Genomic DNA, 18,238 nt, shown 5'->3' with positions numbered 1-18,238 from the left:
CCTCTAAATTCCATTGACTTGCCGTTGCCAATGCTTGTTGGGTCCTCTCTCGCCACCAAAAATGCAGCAACCGACAGACTTCGTGGGACAGCTCGAATTGCGCTTGTGGACTTCTTCAACGCCTAAAGGACATCGTGGATGAAGAGTCAAGACACACATCAACTCACATGAAGCACACCACATATGTGGTCAGTGTTCCATCTTGCCCTAGGTCACGGGCAAGTGACCAACACTCTGTCCACTCTGCTTTCCGGTTGCTTACATCATAGAACCAGGTTTCGATCTCGCAAGAAATGTCTCCTCTTCATGGGAGATGAAGTACTTTGCTGGCTCACATTGAAATGGATGAACCGGCCCAACACCAAAAGACACCTGTGCACCCTGATTCCCTGGGTGGCCAAACTCAAGTACCCTGGTGCCCATATGTGTGCTAGCCCCAGAACTTCTGAAGTCAAAAAGGCTTTGTTGCGGAATTGATTAGAAGCACCCCTAATCTTCAAATTTACAAACACGGCATTGCACATTGAAGATTATGTGAACCTGTGGTTGTGGTCTCACACTGCATACAGTCCCCATGTGTCCCATATGTCACTACCTTGGATGGTCCCTTGGGGTCCCAGAGATTATACAGTCTAGTGCAGTTGTGTTTGAAATATCAATGTATTGGTATATGTTTTGGAACTCCCCTAGGGCCCAAACGTGTATTAGTGCTATCACTGATGATTGTTATCCTGTAACTTAACCCCTTCGCTGCTAGGCCTTTTCCCCTCCTGTGCTAAGCCTTTTTTGGGCTATTTGGGGTAGTGTGCGCTTAGGCCCCTGTAACTTTTTGACCACATTAGGTAGCCACGCCAAATTTGCGTCATTTTCTTCCAACATCATGGGGATTCTAAAGGTACCCAGGGTTTGTGGATTCTCCTAGAGGGTTCCCAGAAATTAGTCAAAATACAGCAACATTTTGTTTTTTTTGTGAAAAATGGGGAAAATTGGCTGCAAATGAAAGCGTCTGGGTTTTTCTCTGCAAATGATATCAAAAAAGGGTTTGTGGGGCTGAAATCACAATTTCTCCAGCTTTTAGGGAATGACAGATTTTTGTCAGAAATCCAACATTTTTTACACAGTTTTGACATTTTTCTGGGACATACCCTATTTTTGCTATTTTTTGTGCTTTGAACCTCCTTCCAGATAATGGTAAAAATGGGTAGAAAAGCAATAATGGATCCTAGAAAGCTATACATTTTTGAAAAGTAGACAACATTCTGAATTCAGCAAGGGGTCATTTGTGTAGATCCATTAAGGTTTCTTTATAGAAACTAACAGGTAAATATAGGAAAAATTAAAAATTTGTTGAAAAAAGCAGCCTTTTGAGTCAACGTTTTCACCTGTAACTTCTTCGAATTATGACATCTCTTTGAAAGCAATACCGTTACATCCGGTGGACCTTCCTGGTTGTGGGGATATATAGGACTTGTAGGTTCACCAAGAGCCCAACGAACCCAGAGTAATAAACTGAGCAGCATTTTGTAATGGTTTTTTTTTTGTTCCGGGTATATAGCAATTATTGTGGGAAAATGTATACATGGAAAAATCGGTATGAAAGACACCTATGTATTTCTGAAATGGGAAAAAATTACAGAGTTTAGAAAGAGTGCATATTTGGACATTTTCGAAATTGGGAATACTCATACATGACAATTATTGGTCATTTTTCAAAAAGATTTTTTTTTTACACAATGTCTTTCATTTGGAAGGGAGAAATGCATCAAAAATCAATAGGTAATAACAGTTGTTTTACAAATCTGAACTACCCTAAGTCTCCCGATAAAAATGGTACCTCACTTGTGTGGGTAGGCATAGTGCCCACCACAGGAAGTGGCGCAAAACCTAAGGTGAACACACCACATTTTCACACTGAAAATTTACACTTTTTTTGCGAAGAGTCTAGCTGTAGTTTTTGAACCCTAGCCCTGCCGGCACCTAGGGAAACCTAGCAAACCTATACAGTTTTAAAAACTAGACACACAGGGGAATCCAGGATGGGGTGACTTGAGTGCCTCCCACCATGGTCTGTTACCCAGAATCCCTTGCAAACGTAAAAAATGTACAAAAAAAACACATTTTCTCCACATTTCTGTGATGGAAAGTTCTGGAATCTGTGTGGATCCACAAATTTCCACCCACCCCACGTTCCCCAAAGTCCTACGAGAAAAATGGTACCTCACTTGTGCGGGTCGGCATAGTGCCCGTTAGAGGAAATGGCGCAAAACGCAACGTGGTCACACCTCAAGTTTGCAGTGAAAAATGACCCCTTTTTGGCAAAGTGACTAGCTGTAGTTTTTTAACCCTAGCCCTGCCCGCACCTAGGGAAACCTAGCAAACCTATACATTTTTGAAAACTAGACACCCAGGGAAATCCAGGATGGGGTGACTTGACTGCCTCCCACCATGGTCTGCTACCCAGAATCCCTTGCAAACGTAAAAAATTGACAAAAAAAACACATTTTCCCCATATTTCTGTGATGGAAAGTTCTGGAATCTGCGTGGATCCACAAATTTCCACCCACCCCGCGTTCCCCAAAGTCCTACGAGAAAAATGGTACCTCACTTGTGCGGGTCGGCATAGTGCCCGCGACAGGAAACGGCGCAAAACGCAACGTGGTCACACCTCAATTTTGCAGTGAAAAATGACCCTTTTTTGGCAAAGTGACGAGCTGTAGTTTTTGAACACTAGCTCTGCCGGCACCTAGGGAAACCTAGCAAACCTATACATTTTTGAAAACTAGACACCCAGGGGAATCAAGGATGGGGTGACCAGACTGCCTCCCACCATGGTCTGTTACCCAGAATCCCTTGCAAACGTAAAAAATTGACAAAAAAAACACATTTTCCCCATATTTCTGTGTTGGAAAGTTCTGGAATCTGCGTGGATCCACAAATTTCTACCCACCCCACGTTCCCCAATGTCCTACGAGAAAAATGGTACCTCACTTTTGCGGGTCGGCATAGTGCCCGTGACAGGAAACGGCGCAAAACGCAACGTGGTCACACCTCAATTTTGCAGTGAAAGATGACCCTTTTTTGGCACAGTGACGAGTTGTAGTTTTTGAACCCTAGCCCTGCCGGCACCTAGGGAAACCTAGCAAACCTATACGTTTTTAAAAACTAGACACCCAGGGGAATCCAGGATGGGGTGACTTGACTGCCTCCCACCATGGTCTGTTACCCAGAATCCCATGCAAACGTAAAGAATTGAAAAAAAAAACACATTTTCCCCACATTTCTGAGATGGAAAGTTCTGGAATCTGCGTGGATCCACAAATTTCCACTCACCCCGCGTTCCCCAAATACCTACGAGAAAAATGGTACCTCACTTGTGCGGGTCGGCCTAGTGCCCGCGACAGGAACCGGCACAAAACGCAACGTGGTCACACCTCAATTTTGCAGTGAAAAATGACCCTTTTTTGGCAAAGTGACTAGCTGTAGTTTTTGAACCCTAGCCCTGCCGGCACCTAGGGAAACCTAGCAAACCTATACATTTTGAAAAACTAGACACCCAGGGGAATCCAGGATGGGGTGACTTGAGTCCCTCCCACCATGGTCTGTCACCCAGAATCCCTTGCAAACGTAAAAAATTGACAAAAAAAACATATTTTCTCCACATTTCTGTGATGGAAAGTTCTGGAATCTGCGTGGATCCACAAATTTCCACCCACCCCGTGTTCCCCAAAGTCCTACGAGAAAAATGGTACCTCACTTGTGCGGGTCGGCATAGTGCCCGCGACAGGAAACGGCGCAAAAAGCATCGTGGTCACACCTCAATTTTGCAGTGAAAAATGACCCTTTTTTGGCAAAGTGACGAGCTGTAGTTTTTGAACCCTAGCCCTGCCGGCACCTAGGGAAACCTAGCAAACCTATACATTTTTGAAAACTAGACACCCAGGGAAATCCAGGATGGGGTGACTTGACTGCCTCTCACCATGGTCTGTTACCCAGAATCCCTTGCAAACGTAAAAAATTGACCAAAAAAACACATTTCCCCCACATTTCTGAGATGGAAAGTTCTGGAATCTGCGTGGATCCACAAATTTCCACCTACCCCGCGTTCCCCAAAGTCCTACGAGAAAAATGGTACCTCACTTGTGCTGGTCGGCATAGTGCCCGCGACAGGAAACGGCGCAAAACGCAACGTGGTCACACCTCAATTTTGCAGTGAAAAATGACCCTTTTTTGGCAAAGTGACGAGCTGTAGTTTTTGAACCCTAGCTCTGCCGGCACCTAGGGAAATCTACCAAACCCACGCATTTCTGAAAACTAGACATCCGGCGGCTTCCAGGGAGGTATGGCATGCATGGATCCCCCAACGTTTCCTTACCCAGAATCCCCTGCAAACCTCAATTTCAGCAGAAAAAATCACTTTTTTCACACATTTTGGGGTGGGAAAGTTGTGGCATCACCGGGCTCACACAAATTTACCACCCCCCAGGTCTCCCGGTAAAAATAGTGCCTCACTTGTGTGGGAGGCCCAAGTACCCGCGGCAGGCAAGGGCCCAAAACGTAGTGAGGCGACATCAAAGTGGCCTTTCGCAAAACCACTTGGTTTTGCCTGGTGGGTCACTTTGGTTTTTGGCCCGGTGCTCGGCGACCATCTAGGGAAACCTACCAAACCCACACATTTCTGAAAACTAGACACCCGGCGGCTTCCAGGAAGGTATGGCTTGCGTGGATCCCTCAACGTTTCCTTACCCAGAATCCCCTGCAAACCTCAATTTTAGCAGAAAAAATCACTTTTTTTTACACATTTTGGGGTGGGAAAGTTGTGGCATCACCGGGCTCACACAAATTTACCACCACCCAGCGTTCCCCCAGGTCTCCCGGTAAACATGGTGCCTCACTTGTGTGGGAGGCCCAAGTACCCGCGGCAGGCAAGGGCCTAAAACGTAGTGAGGCGACATCAAAGTGGCCTATCGCAAAACCACCTGGTTTTGCCTGGTGGGTCACTTTGGTTTTTGGCCCGGTGCTCGGCGACCATCTAGGGAAACCTACCAAACCCACACATTTCTGAAAACTAGACACCCGGCAGCTTCCAGGGATGTATGGCTTGCGCGGATCCCCCAACGTTTCCTTATCCAGAATCCCCTGCAAACCTCAATTTTAGCTGAAAAAATCACTTTTTTCACACATTTTGGGGTGGGAAAGTTGTGGCATCACCGGGCTCACACAAATTTACCACCACCCAGCGTTCCCCCAGGTCTCCCGGTAAAAATGGTGCCTCACTTGTGTGGGAGGCCCAAGTACCCGCGGCATGCAAGGGCCCAAAACGTAGTGAGGTGACATCAAAATGGCCTATCGCAAAACCACCTGGTTTTGCAAGGGGGGTCACTTTGGTTTTTGACCCGGTCTTCGGCGGCCATCATGGGAAACCTATCAAACCCACACATTTCTGAAAACTAGACTCCCGGCGGCTTCCAGGGAGGTATGGCTTGCGTGGATCCCCCCACAATCCCCTGCAAACCTCAATTTTAGCTGAAAAAATCACTTTTTTCACACATTTTGGGGTGGGAAAGTTGTGGCATCACCGGGCTCACACAAATTTACCACCACCCAGCGTTCCCCCAGGTCTCCCGGTAAAAATGGTGCCTCACTTGTGTGGGAGGCCCAAGTACCCGTGGCAGGCAAGGGCCCAAAACCTAGTGAGGTGACATCAAAACGGCCTATTGCAAAACCACCTGGTTTTGCAAGGGGGGTCACTTTGGTTTTTGACCCGGTGCTCGGCGGCCATCTATGGAAACCTCCCAAACCCACACATTTCTAAAAACTAGACACCCGGCGGCTTCCAGGGAGGTATGGCTTGCGTGGATCCCCCAACGTTTCCTTACCCAGAATCCCCTGCAAACCTCAATTTTAGCAGAAAAAAACACTTTTTTCACACATTTTGGGGTGGGAAAGTTGTGGCATCACCGGGCTCACACAAATTTACCACCACCCAGCGTTCCCCCAGGTCTCCCGGTAAAAATGGTGCCTCACTTGTGTGGGAGGCCCAAGTACCCGCGGCAGGCAAGGGCCCAAAATGTAGTGAGGTGACATCAAAATGGCCTCTCGCAAAACCACCTGGTTTCGCAGGGGGGGTCACTTTGGTTTTTGACCCGGTGCTCGGCGGCCATCTAGGGAAACCTACCAAACCCACACATTTCTGAAAACTAGACACCTGGAGGCTTCCAGGGAGGTATGGCTTGCATGGATCCCCCAACGTTTCCTTACCCAGAATCCCCTGCAAACCTCAATTTTAGCTTAAAAAATCACTTTTTTCACACATTTTGAGGTGGGAAAGTTGTGGCATCACCGGGCTCACACAAATTTACCACCACCCTGCGTTCCCCCAGGTCTCCCGGTAAAAATGGTGCCTCACTTGTGTGGGAAATGCAAAAAGAACAGTTGATGGACAGAATGCAGAACAATGTCATACATTCACCCCAGTACAGAGATCTGGGCCTAAATCCATCGTTTTTTTGCTCACCATGCCATTCTAGTTTGAACCCAGCCATATGCAAATCAGTCTTGACCCTGTGCCTCATGGGAACAGTCCAGCCCAAACTGCCAAGCCAGGTCCTCCCTGGACTGGAAACAAGCATCCTAGGACCGGTTTCGGGGTTTCACCCCTCTTCAGCCAGGATAGCTTGATTCCAGTGGCATGGAGAGCACGGGACTCACGTCTGAGCATACCCGTCCCACTCGGGGTGACAAATGCAAAAAGAACAATTGATGGACAGAATGCAGAACAATGTCATACATTCACCCCAGTACAGAGATCTGGGCCTAAATCCATCGTTTTTTTGCTCACCATGCCATTCTAGTTTGAACCCAGCCATATGCAAATCAGTCTTGACCCTGTGCCTCATGGGAACAGTCCAGCCCGAACTGCCAAGCCAGGTCCTCCCTGGACTGGAAACAAGCATCCTAGGACCGGTTTCGGGGTTTCACCCCTCTTCAGCCAGGATAGCTTGATTCCAGTGGCATGGAGAGCACGGGACTCACGTCTGAGCATACCCGTCCCACTCGGGGTGACAAATGCAAAAAGAACAATTGATGGACAGAATGCAGAACAATGTCATACATTCACCCCAGTACAGAGATCTGGGCCTAAATCCATCGTTTTTTTGCTCACCATGCCATTCTAGTTTGAACCCAGCCATATGCAAATCAGTCTTGACCCTGTGCCTCATGGGAACAGTCCAGCCCGAACTGCCAAGCCAGGTCCTCCCTGGACTGGAAACAAGCATCCTAGGACCGGTTTCGGGGTTTCACCCCTCTTCAGCCAGGATAGCTTGATTCCAGTGGCATGGAGAGCACGGGACTCACGTCTGAGCATACCCGTCCCACTCGGGGTGACAAATGCAAAAAGAACAATTGATGGACAGAATGCAGAACAATGTCATACATTCACCCCAGTACAGAGATCTGGGCCTAAATCCATCGTTTTTTTGCTCACCATGCCATTCTAGTTTGAACCCAGCCATATGCAAATCAGTCTTGACCCTGTGCCTCATGGGAACAGTCCAGCCCGAACTGCCAAGCCAGGTCCTCCCTGGACTGGAAACAAGCATCCTAGGACTGGTTTCGGGGTTTCACCCCTCTTCAGCCAGGATAGCTTGATTCCAGTGGCATGGAGAGCACGGGACTCACGTCTGAGCATACCCGTCCCACTCGAATGACAAATGCAAATAGAACAATTGATGGACAGAATGCAGAACAATGTCATACATTCACCCCAGTACAGAGATCTGGGCCTAAATCCATCGTTTTTTTGCTCACCATGCCATTCTAGTTTGAACCCAGCCATATGCAAATCAGTCTTGACCCTGTGCCTCATGGGAACAGTCCAGCCCGAACTGCCAAGCCAGGTCCTCCCTGGACTGGAAACAAGCATCCTAGGACCGGTTTCTGGGTTTCACCCCTCTTCAGCCAGGATAGCTTGATTCCAGTGGCATGGAGAGCACGGGACTCACGTCTGAGCATACCCGTCCCACTCGGGGTGACAAATGCAAAAAGAACAATTGATGGACAGAATGCAGAACAATGTCATACATTCACCCCAGTACAGAGATCTGGGCCTAAATCCATCGTTTTTTTGCTCACCATGCCATTCTAGTTTGAACCCAGCCATATGCAAATCAGTCTTGACCCTGTGCCTCATGGGAACAGTCCAGCCCGAACTGCCAAGCCAGGTCCTCCCTGGACTGGAAACAAGCATCCTAGGACCGGTTTCGGGGTTTCACCCCTCTTCAGCCAGGATAGCTTGATTCCAGTGGCATGGAGAGCACGGGACTCACGTCTGAGCATACCCGTCCCACTCGGGGTGACAAATGCAAAAAGAACAATTGATGGACAGAATGCAGAACAATGTCATACATTCACCCCAGTACAGAGATCTGGGCCTAAATCCATCGTTTTTTTGCTCACCATGCCATTCTAGTTTGAACCCAGCCATATGCAAATCAGTCTTGACCCTGTGCCTCATGGGAACAGTCCAGCCCGAACTGCCAAGCCAGGTCCTCCCTGGACTGGAAACAAGCATCCTAGGACTGGTTTCGGGGTTTCACCCCTCTTCAGCCAGGATAGCTTGATTCCAGTGGCATGGAGAGCACGGGACTCACGTCTGAGCATACCCGTCCCACTCGAATGACAAATGCAAATAGAACAATTGATGGACAGAATGCAGAACAATGTCATACATTCACCCCAGTACAGAGATCTGGGCCTAAATCCATCGTTTTTTTGCTCACCATGCCATTCTAGTTTGAACCCAGCCATATGCAAATCAGTCTTGACCCTGTGCCTCATGGGAACAGTCCAGCCCGAACTGCCAAGCCAGGTCCTCCCTGGACTGGAAACAAGCATCCTAGGACCGGTTTCTGGGTTTCACCCCTCTTCAGCCAGGATAGCTTGATTCCAGTGGCATGGAGAGCACGGGACTCACGTCTGAGCATACCCGTCCCACTCGGGGTGACAAATGCAAAAAGAACAATTGATGGACAGAATGCAGAACAATGTCATACATTCACCCCAGTACAGAGATCTGGGCCTAAATCCATCGTTTTTTTGCTCACCATGCCATTCTAGTTTGAACCCAGCCATATGCAAATCAGTCTTGACCCTGTGCCTCATGGGAACAGTCCAGCCCGAACTGCCAAGCCAGGTCCTCCCTGGACTGGAAACAAGCATCCTAGGACCGGTTTCGGGGTTTCACCCCTCTTCAGCCAGGATAGCTTGATTCCAGTGGCATGGAGAGCACGGGACTCACGTCTGAGCATACCCGTCCCACTCGGGGTGACAAATGCAAAAAGAACAATTAATGGACAGAATGCAGAACAATGTCATACATTCACCCCAGTACAGAGATCTGGGCCTAAATCCATCGTTTTTTTGCTCACCATGCCATTCTAGTTTGAACCCAGCCATATGCAAATCAGTCTTGACCCTGTGCCTCATGGGAACAGTCCAGCCCGAACTGCCAAGCCAGGTCCTCCCTGGACTGGAAACAAGCATCCTAGGACCGGTTTCGGGGTTTCACCCCTCTTCAGCCAGGATAGCTTGATTCCAGTGGCATGGAGAGCACGGGACTCACGTCTGAGCATACCCGTCCCACTCGGGGTGACAAATGCAAAAAGAACAATTGATGGACAGAATGCAGAACAATGTCATACATTCACCTCAGTATAGAGATCTGGGCCTAAATCCATCGTTTTTTTGCTCACCATGCCATTCTAGTTTGAACCCAGCCATATGCAAATCAGTCTTGAGCCTGTGCCTCATGGGAACAGTCCAGCCCGAACTGCCAAGCCAGGTCCTCCCTGGACTGGAAACAAGCATCCTAGGACCGGTTTCGGGGTTTCACCCTTCTTCAGCCAGGATAGCTTGATTCCAGTGGCATGGAGAGCACGGGACTCACGTCTCAGCATACCCGTCCCACTCGGGGTGACAAATGCAAAAAGAACAATTGATGGACAGAATGCAGAACAATGTCAAACATTCACCCCAGTACAGAGATCTGGGCCTAAATCCATCGTTTTTTTGCTCACCATGCCATTCTAGTTTGAACCCAGCCATATGCAAATCAGTCTTGACCCTGTGCCTCATGGGAACAGTCCAGCCCGAACTGCCAAGCCAGGTCCTCCCTGGACTGGAAACAAGCATCCTAGGACCGGTTTCAGGGTTTCACCCCTCTTCAGCCAGGATAGCTTGATTCCAGTGGCATGGAGAGCACGGGACTCACGTCTGAGCATACCCGTCCCACTCGGGGTGACAAATGCAAAAAGAACAATTGATGGACAGAATGCAGAACAATGTCATACATTCACCCCAGTACAGAGATCTGGGCCTAAATCCATCGTTTTTTTGCTCACCATGCCATTCTAGTTTGAACCCAGCCATATGCAAATTAGTCTTGACCCTGTGCCTCATGGGAACAGTCCAGCCCGAACTGCCAAGCCAGGTCCTCCCTGGACTGGAAACAAGCATCCTAGGACCGGTTTCGGGGTTTCACCCCTCTTCAGCCAGGATAGCTTGATTCCAGTGGCATGGAGAGCACGGGACTCACGTCTGAGCATACCTGTCCCACTCGGGGTGACAAATGCAAAAAGAACAATTGATGGACAGAATGCAGAACAATGTCATACATTCACCCCAGTACAGAGATCTGGGCCTAAATCCATCGTTTTTTTGCTCACCATGCCATTCTAGTTTGAACCCAGCCATATGCAAATCAGTCTTGACCCTGTGCCTCATGGGAACAGTCCAGCCCGAACTGCCAAGCCAGGTCCTCCCTGGACTGGAAACAAGCATCCTAGGACTGGTTTCGGGGTTTCACCCCTCTTCAGCCAGGATAGCTTGATTCCAGTGGCATGGAGAGCACGGGACTCACGTCTGAGCATACCCGTCCCACTCGGGGTGACAAATGCAAAAAGAACATTTGATGAACAGAATGCAGAACAATGTCATACATTCACCCCAGTACAGAGATCTGGGCCTAAATCCATCGTTTTTTTGCTCACCATGCCATTCTAGTTTGAACCCAGCCATATGCAAATCAGTCTTGACCCTGTGCCTCATGGGAACAGTCCAGCCCGAACTGCCAAGCCAGGTCCTCCCTGGACTGGAAACAAGCATCCTAGGACCGGTTTCGGGGTTTCACCCCTCTTCAGCCAGGATAGCTTGATTCCAGTGGCATGGAGAGCACGGGACTCACGTCTGAGCATACCCGTCCCACTCGGGGTGACAAATGCAAAAAGAACAATTGATGGACAGAATGCAGAACAATGTCATACATTCACCCCAGTACAGAGATCTGGGCCTAAATCCATCGTTTTTTTGCTCACCATGCCATTCTAGTTTGAACCCAGCCATATGCAAATCAGTCTTGACCCTGTGCCTCATGGGAACAGTTCAGCCCGAACTGCCAAGCCAGGTCCTCCCTGGACTGGAAACAAGCATCCTAGGACCGGTTTCGGGGTTTCACCCCTCTTCAGCCAGGATAGCTTGATTCCAGTGGCATGGAGAGCACGGGACTCACGTCTGAGCATACCCGTCCCACTCGGGGTGACAAATGCAAAAAGAACAATTGATGGACAGAATGCAGAACAATGTCATACATTCACCCCAGTACAGAGATCTGGGCCTAAATCCATCGTTTTTTTGCTCACCATGCCATTCTAGTTTGAACCCAGCCATATGCAAATCAGTCTTGACCCTGTGCCTCATGGGAACAGTCCAGCCCGAACTGCCAAGCCAGGTCCTCCCTGGACTGGAAACAAGCATCCTAGGACCGGTTTCGGGGTTTCACCCCTCTTCAGCCAGGATAGCTTGATTCCAGTGGCATGGAGAGCACGGGACTCACGTCTGAGCATACCCGTCCCACTCGGGGTGACAAATGCAAAAAGAACAATTGATGGACAGAATGCAGAACAATGTCATACATTCACCCCAGTACAGAGATCTGGGCCTAAATCCATCGTTTTTTTGCTCACCATGCCATTCTAGTTTGAACCCAGCCATATGCAAATCAGTCTTGACCCTGTGCCTCATGGGAACAGTCCAGCCCGAACTGCCAAGCCAGGTCCTCCCTGGACTGGAAACAAGCATCCTAGGACCGGTTTCGGGGTTTCACCCCTCTTGGCAGTTCGGGCTGGACTGTTCCCATGAGGCACAGGGTCAAGACTGATTTGCATATGGCCATGTCTAAACTGGGGTGGCGTAGTGGGCAAAAGAACGATGGATTTAACCCAGATCTCTTGACTGGGGGAGAATGTCTGCATTGTCACCATTCTGTCCATCATTTGTTTGTTGTAACGCTTTTCGCCATAAGTGGGATGGGTATTCCCAGACGTGGGACCCGTGCTCACTACGCCACTGGAGTCAAGCTATCCTGGCTGATGACGGCTGATAGCCCGAAACCGGTCCTAGGATGCTTGATTCCGGTCCAGGGAAGACATGGCTTGGCAGTTCGGGCTGGACTGTTCCCATGAGGCACAGGGTCAAGACTGATTTGCATATGGCCATGTCTAAACTGGGGTGGCGTAGTGGGCAAAAGAATGATGGATTTAACCCAGATCTCTTGACTGGGGGAGAATGTCTGCATTGTCACCATTCCGTCCATCATTTGTTTGTTGTATCACTTGTGTGGGAGGCCCAAGTACCCGCAGCAGGCACTTTACAGGCCATTCACACACCTTTCATACGTGATACAAACAAGACCATTCGCACCACCAGGTACAAAAGCAACACAGTACAAAATTCACCAAAAAGGGACAAGGTACACCCTGCTTCAGAAAGACAAATATTACTGCACAGCCATCTAATCCGCAAGCGCACACACATACTGGTTGGATTTGGCACGAGGGTGAGTGATGGTTCAGTAGATACAATTGTATTAGCAAGTGATTTCACAAAACATGAAATGCACTGGTAATAATTGAAAGGGCGAGAAACTGAACCATTGACTCACAGCTCGTGAGCTGTAAAGCCACGACAAGGCACCAACCTCTTTACAGGCCATTCATACACCTTTCATACGTGTGAGACATACAAAACCATTCACACCGCCAGCCGCGGGCCCATCACATAACAAAACTCACACCAGCACACAGCGCCATTCAAGGGCCCATCACTTTCACACGCCCACAATCCAGACACAGCAACTACACATGCTGATGGATTGCGTGGAGTGGCACTCAGCTAGCAGTGTGTGTAGTGACCAGCAGAAAGTCACTACTCACACACAGCCAGCCGAGCTCCAGTCCACACACACCGCTAGCAGAGCGCCAGTCCACTCACACCGCTAGCAGAGCGCCAGTCCACGCACACTGCTAGCCAAGCGCCAGTCCAGGCACACCACCAGCCAAGCACCAGTCCAGGCACACCGCCAGCCAATCGCCAGTCCACGCACACCGCCTGCAAAGCCCCAGTCCACGCACACCACCAGCCAAGCTCCAGTCCACGGACACCACCAGCCAAGCACCAGTCCGCACACACCACCAGCCAAGCACCAGTCCGCACACACCACCAGTCCACGCACACCACCAGCCAAGTACCAGTCCACGCACACCGCCAGCCAAGCACCATTCCACGCACACCGCCAGCCAAGCTCCAGTCCACGCACACCACCAGCCACGCACCAGTCCACGCACACCGCCAGTCCATGCACACCGCCAGTCCACGCTCACCGCCAGCCAAGCACCATTCCACGCACACCACCAACCAAGTGCCAGTCCACACACACCAACAGCCAAGCGCAAGCCTACACACACCGCCATCACATTTAGGATTTTTTTAGAAAAAAATAAAAACACAAACAAATCGCAAATAGATACAAATCTTCTAACAGAAAATCAGCAACTAAATACATTGCACTAACACCAACCTTGAAACAGAATCAAATTATCCAAAGAATACAGACCAGGCAGTTCACTTTACCACTCATGAATGCTCCCAATAATTCTTTTGCGTGTGGTACGCTCTAAAACAAGCAGGAAGACACAGCGCAGGATGAGAAGGACAGTCGGGGCAGTACATACGACTCTCCTTCCGCATACCTCTTCGCCAACAGACTCTACATCTCCTACTGGGAAAAAGTTTTGAGGGTGTGGGAGGAATGTGATCTGGAAAGTGGCGATCTTTCAATCTAGCAACATCCTCCACCACTCCAACTCTAGGAACACTTGCCTGTTCCACTACAACAAGGCTGCCTATTACAGACTCCTGAAACTTAGCAAAAGTCATCTTTGACTCAGGGCAAGAATCCTGGAACACAACAAAAGCATTAAACATTGCCAAGTGGAAAAGATGGATAGCCAACTTCTTGTACCAAATGTAAGCCTTACGAAGAGCAGTGTAAGGTTCCAACCTCTGATCTACTCTGTCAACACCACCCATGTGCCACTTATAGTCTAAAATGCACACAGGTTTGCGCGCTTCAGCAACCTGACCCCAAACAGTCACAGGTGCAGTGCTTTCATCATGGATGGTAGTCAGCATGTAGACATCTCTCCTGTCTGAAAATTCACAGCAAGAAGCTCCTGGCAACGCAACGCACTGCACTGTCTCAGCACAAGCTTTTGACAAACAAGTTCTTTCGGGAAACCTTTACGGTTAGAGCGGATTGTGCCACAAGCAAAAGTGTCCACTTTGGCCAATTCCCTGAACAACCACACACCAGTGTAGAAGTTATCTACATATAAATGGTGGCCTTTGTTGAAAAATCCTCTACCAAGTTCCCAAACAAGTTTCTCAGTCACTCCAAAAGTGGACGGACAACCAGGGAGGTTAATCCTAGATTCCTTACCGGTGTACACCCTGAAATTAGACACATATCCAGTCCTACTGTCACACAGCATATACAGCTTTATTCCATAGCGTGCCCTCTTACTAGGAATGTATTGCCTAAAAACCAAGCGGCCCTTGAACAACACCAAAGACTCATCCACTGCAATTTCTTTCCCAGGGGCATAAATCACAGAAAATCGATCCACAAAGTGATCAAGGACAGGCCTAATCTTAAAAAGACGGTCACAATCAGTATGATCTCGTGGCAACGCTAAACCATTATCAACAAAATGCATCATCCAAAGCAGAAGCAAATACCTGTCACGACTCATGACTGCCGGAAAAATAGACGTTGCCATCAAGGGACTGCTAGACCAATATGAAGACATTGATGGCTTCCTTAGCAAGCCCATCAAAAAAGTTAAACCCAAGAACTTCTTCATCTCTTCAACATTTGTGGCAGTCCACCGGGTAGCTCTAGAGTAGGGCACTGTTGTCCCTCAAAAACTGTTCGGAATACAAATTAGTCTGCTCAACAATCTCTGCCAAAAACACATCGTCCATAAACAACTGAAAAAAATTTACCGGCAAAAAGTTTTCAGTATTCACTCTAGACCCTGGAACACCAGTAAACTCTGGCAATGCCGGCTGCACCATGCCAGGGGCAACCCAGATGTCATCACTTTCAAAGGGAAGCCTTGCAGCCCCAGCCTGCAGCCCAGATGCCTCTTGCCACACTACACCAACGGGAAGCCTTACAGCCCCAGGCTGCAGCCCAGATGCTTCTTGCCGCACTATCGGCAGATCAGTCTCCTCCTCTAACACAGGCACTTCATCCGCACTAAGAGTATCTTCATCATCCGATGACTCCATACGGAGAGACAACTCACTGCCAGAATCGTCCCCTGCCTCCTCTCCCTCAGATGCAGAGTCAGTCTCTGAACCAATATCAGAGGAAGACTCAAACAGCAAACCAACAACCTGCTGATCAGTAATCCTGCGGCTAGCCATTATACTTACTAAGATTGAAGACTGCACAAACAAGTCAAGAACAACCAACAATGTGCAAACCAAGTAAGTAAAGAAATGTGTACCTTTATCACAATGATCAATGTACTCAAAAACAATAGAATTCAATTACAAGAGACAGCTACACTCACCAGAACCTACTCTGCAGTGACACAGCAAAAACCAACGATATCCAACTAGAAAGAAGAAAAAAAAAACAAATTACTCACAAGACAACAAAATACACATCGAGCACAAATGCAAACAGTTTTTGCCAAGGGGTCACTTCCTCATGCAGAAAAATACATCCCTGGTGTCTAGTGGGCTTTTCTGCCCCCCCCCGGGAGCAGAAACGGACAGAAAGATGACCGATCTGCCCCCAGGGGGGCAGAAAAGTCTTCCCATTATTTATGCCCCAAAGGAAGCGACCCTTGCCCAAGGGGTCGCTTCCTAAATTAGGAAAAAGACATACCTGGTGTCTAGTGGGCTTTTCTGCCACCCCTGGGGCAAAAAGACGACCGATCTGCCCCCAGGGGGGGCAGAAAAGTCTTCGAATTAATTTGGCAGCCAAGGAAGCGACCCTTGCCCAAGGGGTCACTTCCTAAATTAGGAAAAAGACACCCCTGGTGTCTAGTGGGCTTTTCTGCCCCCCTGGAGGCAGAAACGGGCAGAAAGACGACCGATCTGCCCCCAGGGGGAGCAGAAAAGTCTTCGAAATAATTTGGCAGCCAAGAAAGCGACCCTTGCCCAAGGGGTCGCTTCCTAAATTATGAAAAAGACATCCCTGGTGTCTAGTGGGCTTTTCTGCCCCCCCTGGGGGCAGAAACGGGCAGAAAGACGACCGATCTGCCCCCAGGGGGGGCAGACAAGTCATCAAAATATTTTGCCAGCCAAGGAAGCGACCCTTGCCCAAGGGGTCGCTTCCTAAATTATGAAAAACACATCCCTGGTGTCTAGTGGGCTTTTTTGCCCCCCCTGGGGGCAGAAACGGGCAGAAAGACGACCGATCTGCCCCCAGGGTGGGCAGACAAGTCTTCGAAATAGTTTGCCACCCAAGGAAGCGACCCTTGCCCAAGGGGTCGCTTCCTAAATTATGAAAAACACATCCCTGGTGTCTAGTGGGCTTTTCTGCCCCCCCCCTGGGGGCAGAAACGGGCAGAAAGACGACCGATTTGCCCCCAGGGGGGGCAGAAAAGTCTTCAAAAAAATTTGGCCATCTAGGAAGCGACCCTTGCCCAAGGGGTCGCTTCCCAAATAAAGAAAAGAACATCCCTGGTGTCTAGGGGGGCATCCCTGCTCCACGATCGCGACGCTGTGCGCGATCGTGGAGCAGGAATGCCCAGCATTGAGACATCAGGGGAGAGGAAATACTCTTTCCTCTCCCCCGATGCCTCAAGGCCTCGCAATTCCGCCCCCCCCCCCGCCAAACACCTACCTGATCCGTTGGACGCGCTGGAAGAAATGAATTCCAGCGCGTCCAACACTTCCTGCTTACGTTGGCGCACGCTGGGCGCGCTGACGTCATCAGGAAGCGTGGGGGGCTCGGGGGTGGCAGCGGAAGCTCTTCCGCTGCCATCCCCCTCTGTAGGGGCACGATCGATGCCCCAGGGGGGGAGCGCCAGCGCTTCCCCCGGGGGCTGTCCTCATGACGGAACGGTTCCGTCATGAGCACAGCCCAACCGATGCTCATGACGGAACCGTTCCGTCGTGAGCATCGAAGGGGTTAAGTAGTTTCAACTCCAGGCCCATAAACAGACGAGAGGGGTGTGTGTTAACCTAAAGACATATATCTGAAAGATATACCTGGTGCGTTATTCCTTCCATGTGATCATTCCAGACATCATACGCTGGTAAAAAAATCCTGCTTTACAGTCCTTCTAAAATTCCCATTAAGTCTACTCTCCATACCTACCACTAGGATAGCTTTCAATAAAGGGTGTCTTCATACTATCATCAGAAGGTGTCGTTTGGACTGGTACAAGGTGCACAGTTCAACTAGTGGACAGCATATATCAGGCCACCGTCTCACAGGGCTCCTTGGAGATTTGATGCCCTGTGAGGTACTCGGCCCAGGCTAATACATGTAGCATTATAACCAATGTTAGCTTAATATCCCACATTGTAGGTTGACTCATAGGCTAAGTTACACACAGTTGATGCAAGAATACTTCTCGCTGAATATATTTCTCATTTGGCTATAATCTTTTTACTACTTCACTCATTGCTTGCCAATGGTGTGATTAGTAATGATATCGTAGCAGTATTCCTGGCAGTCTTTAGTGAGAACAACAGCATATCTTGCCACGTCACACTGTATTGTAAGAACTGGAGGACCATGTGTCCTTAGTGGGTGATAGGCTGACACAAACACAACTCATGTTAACTAGTGTGTGTCGTAGATGGCACCCATGGTCCG

This window comes from Triturus cristatus, chromosome 2_2 (assembly GCF_964204655.1).
Source record: "Triturus cristatus chromosome 2_2, aTriCri1.1, whole genome shotgun sequence".
Taxonomy (NCBI): domain Eukaryota; kingdom Metazoa; phylum Chordata; class Amphibia; order Caudata; family Salamandridae; genus Triturus; species Triturus cristatus.
The sequence above is the reverse complement of the archived record's forward strand: the minus strand, read 5'-3'. Positions refer to the sequence as shown.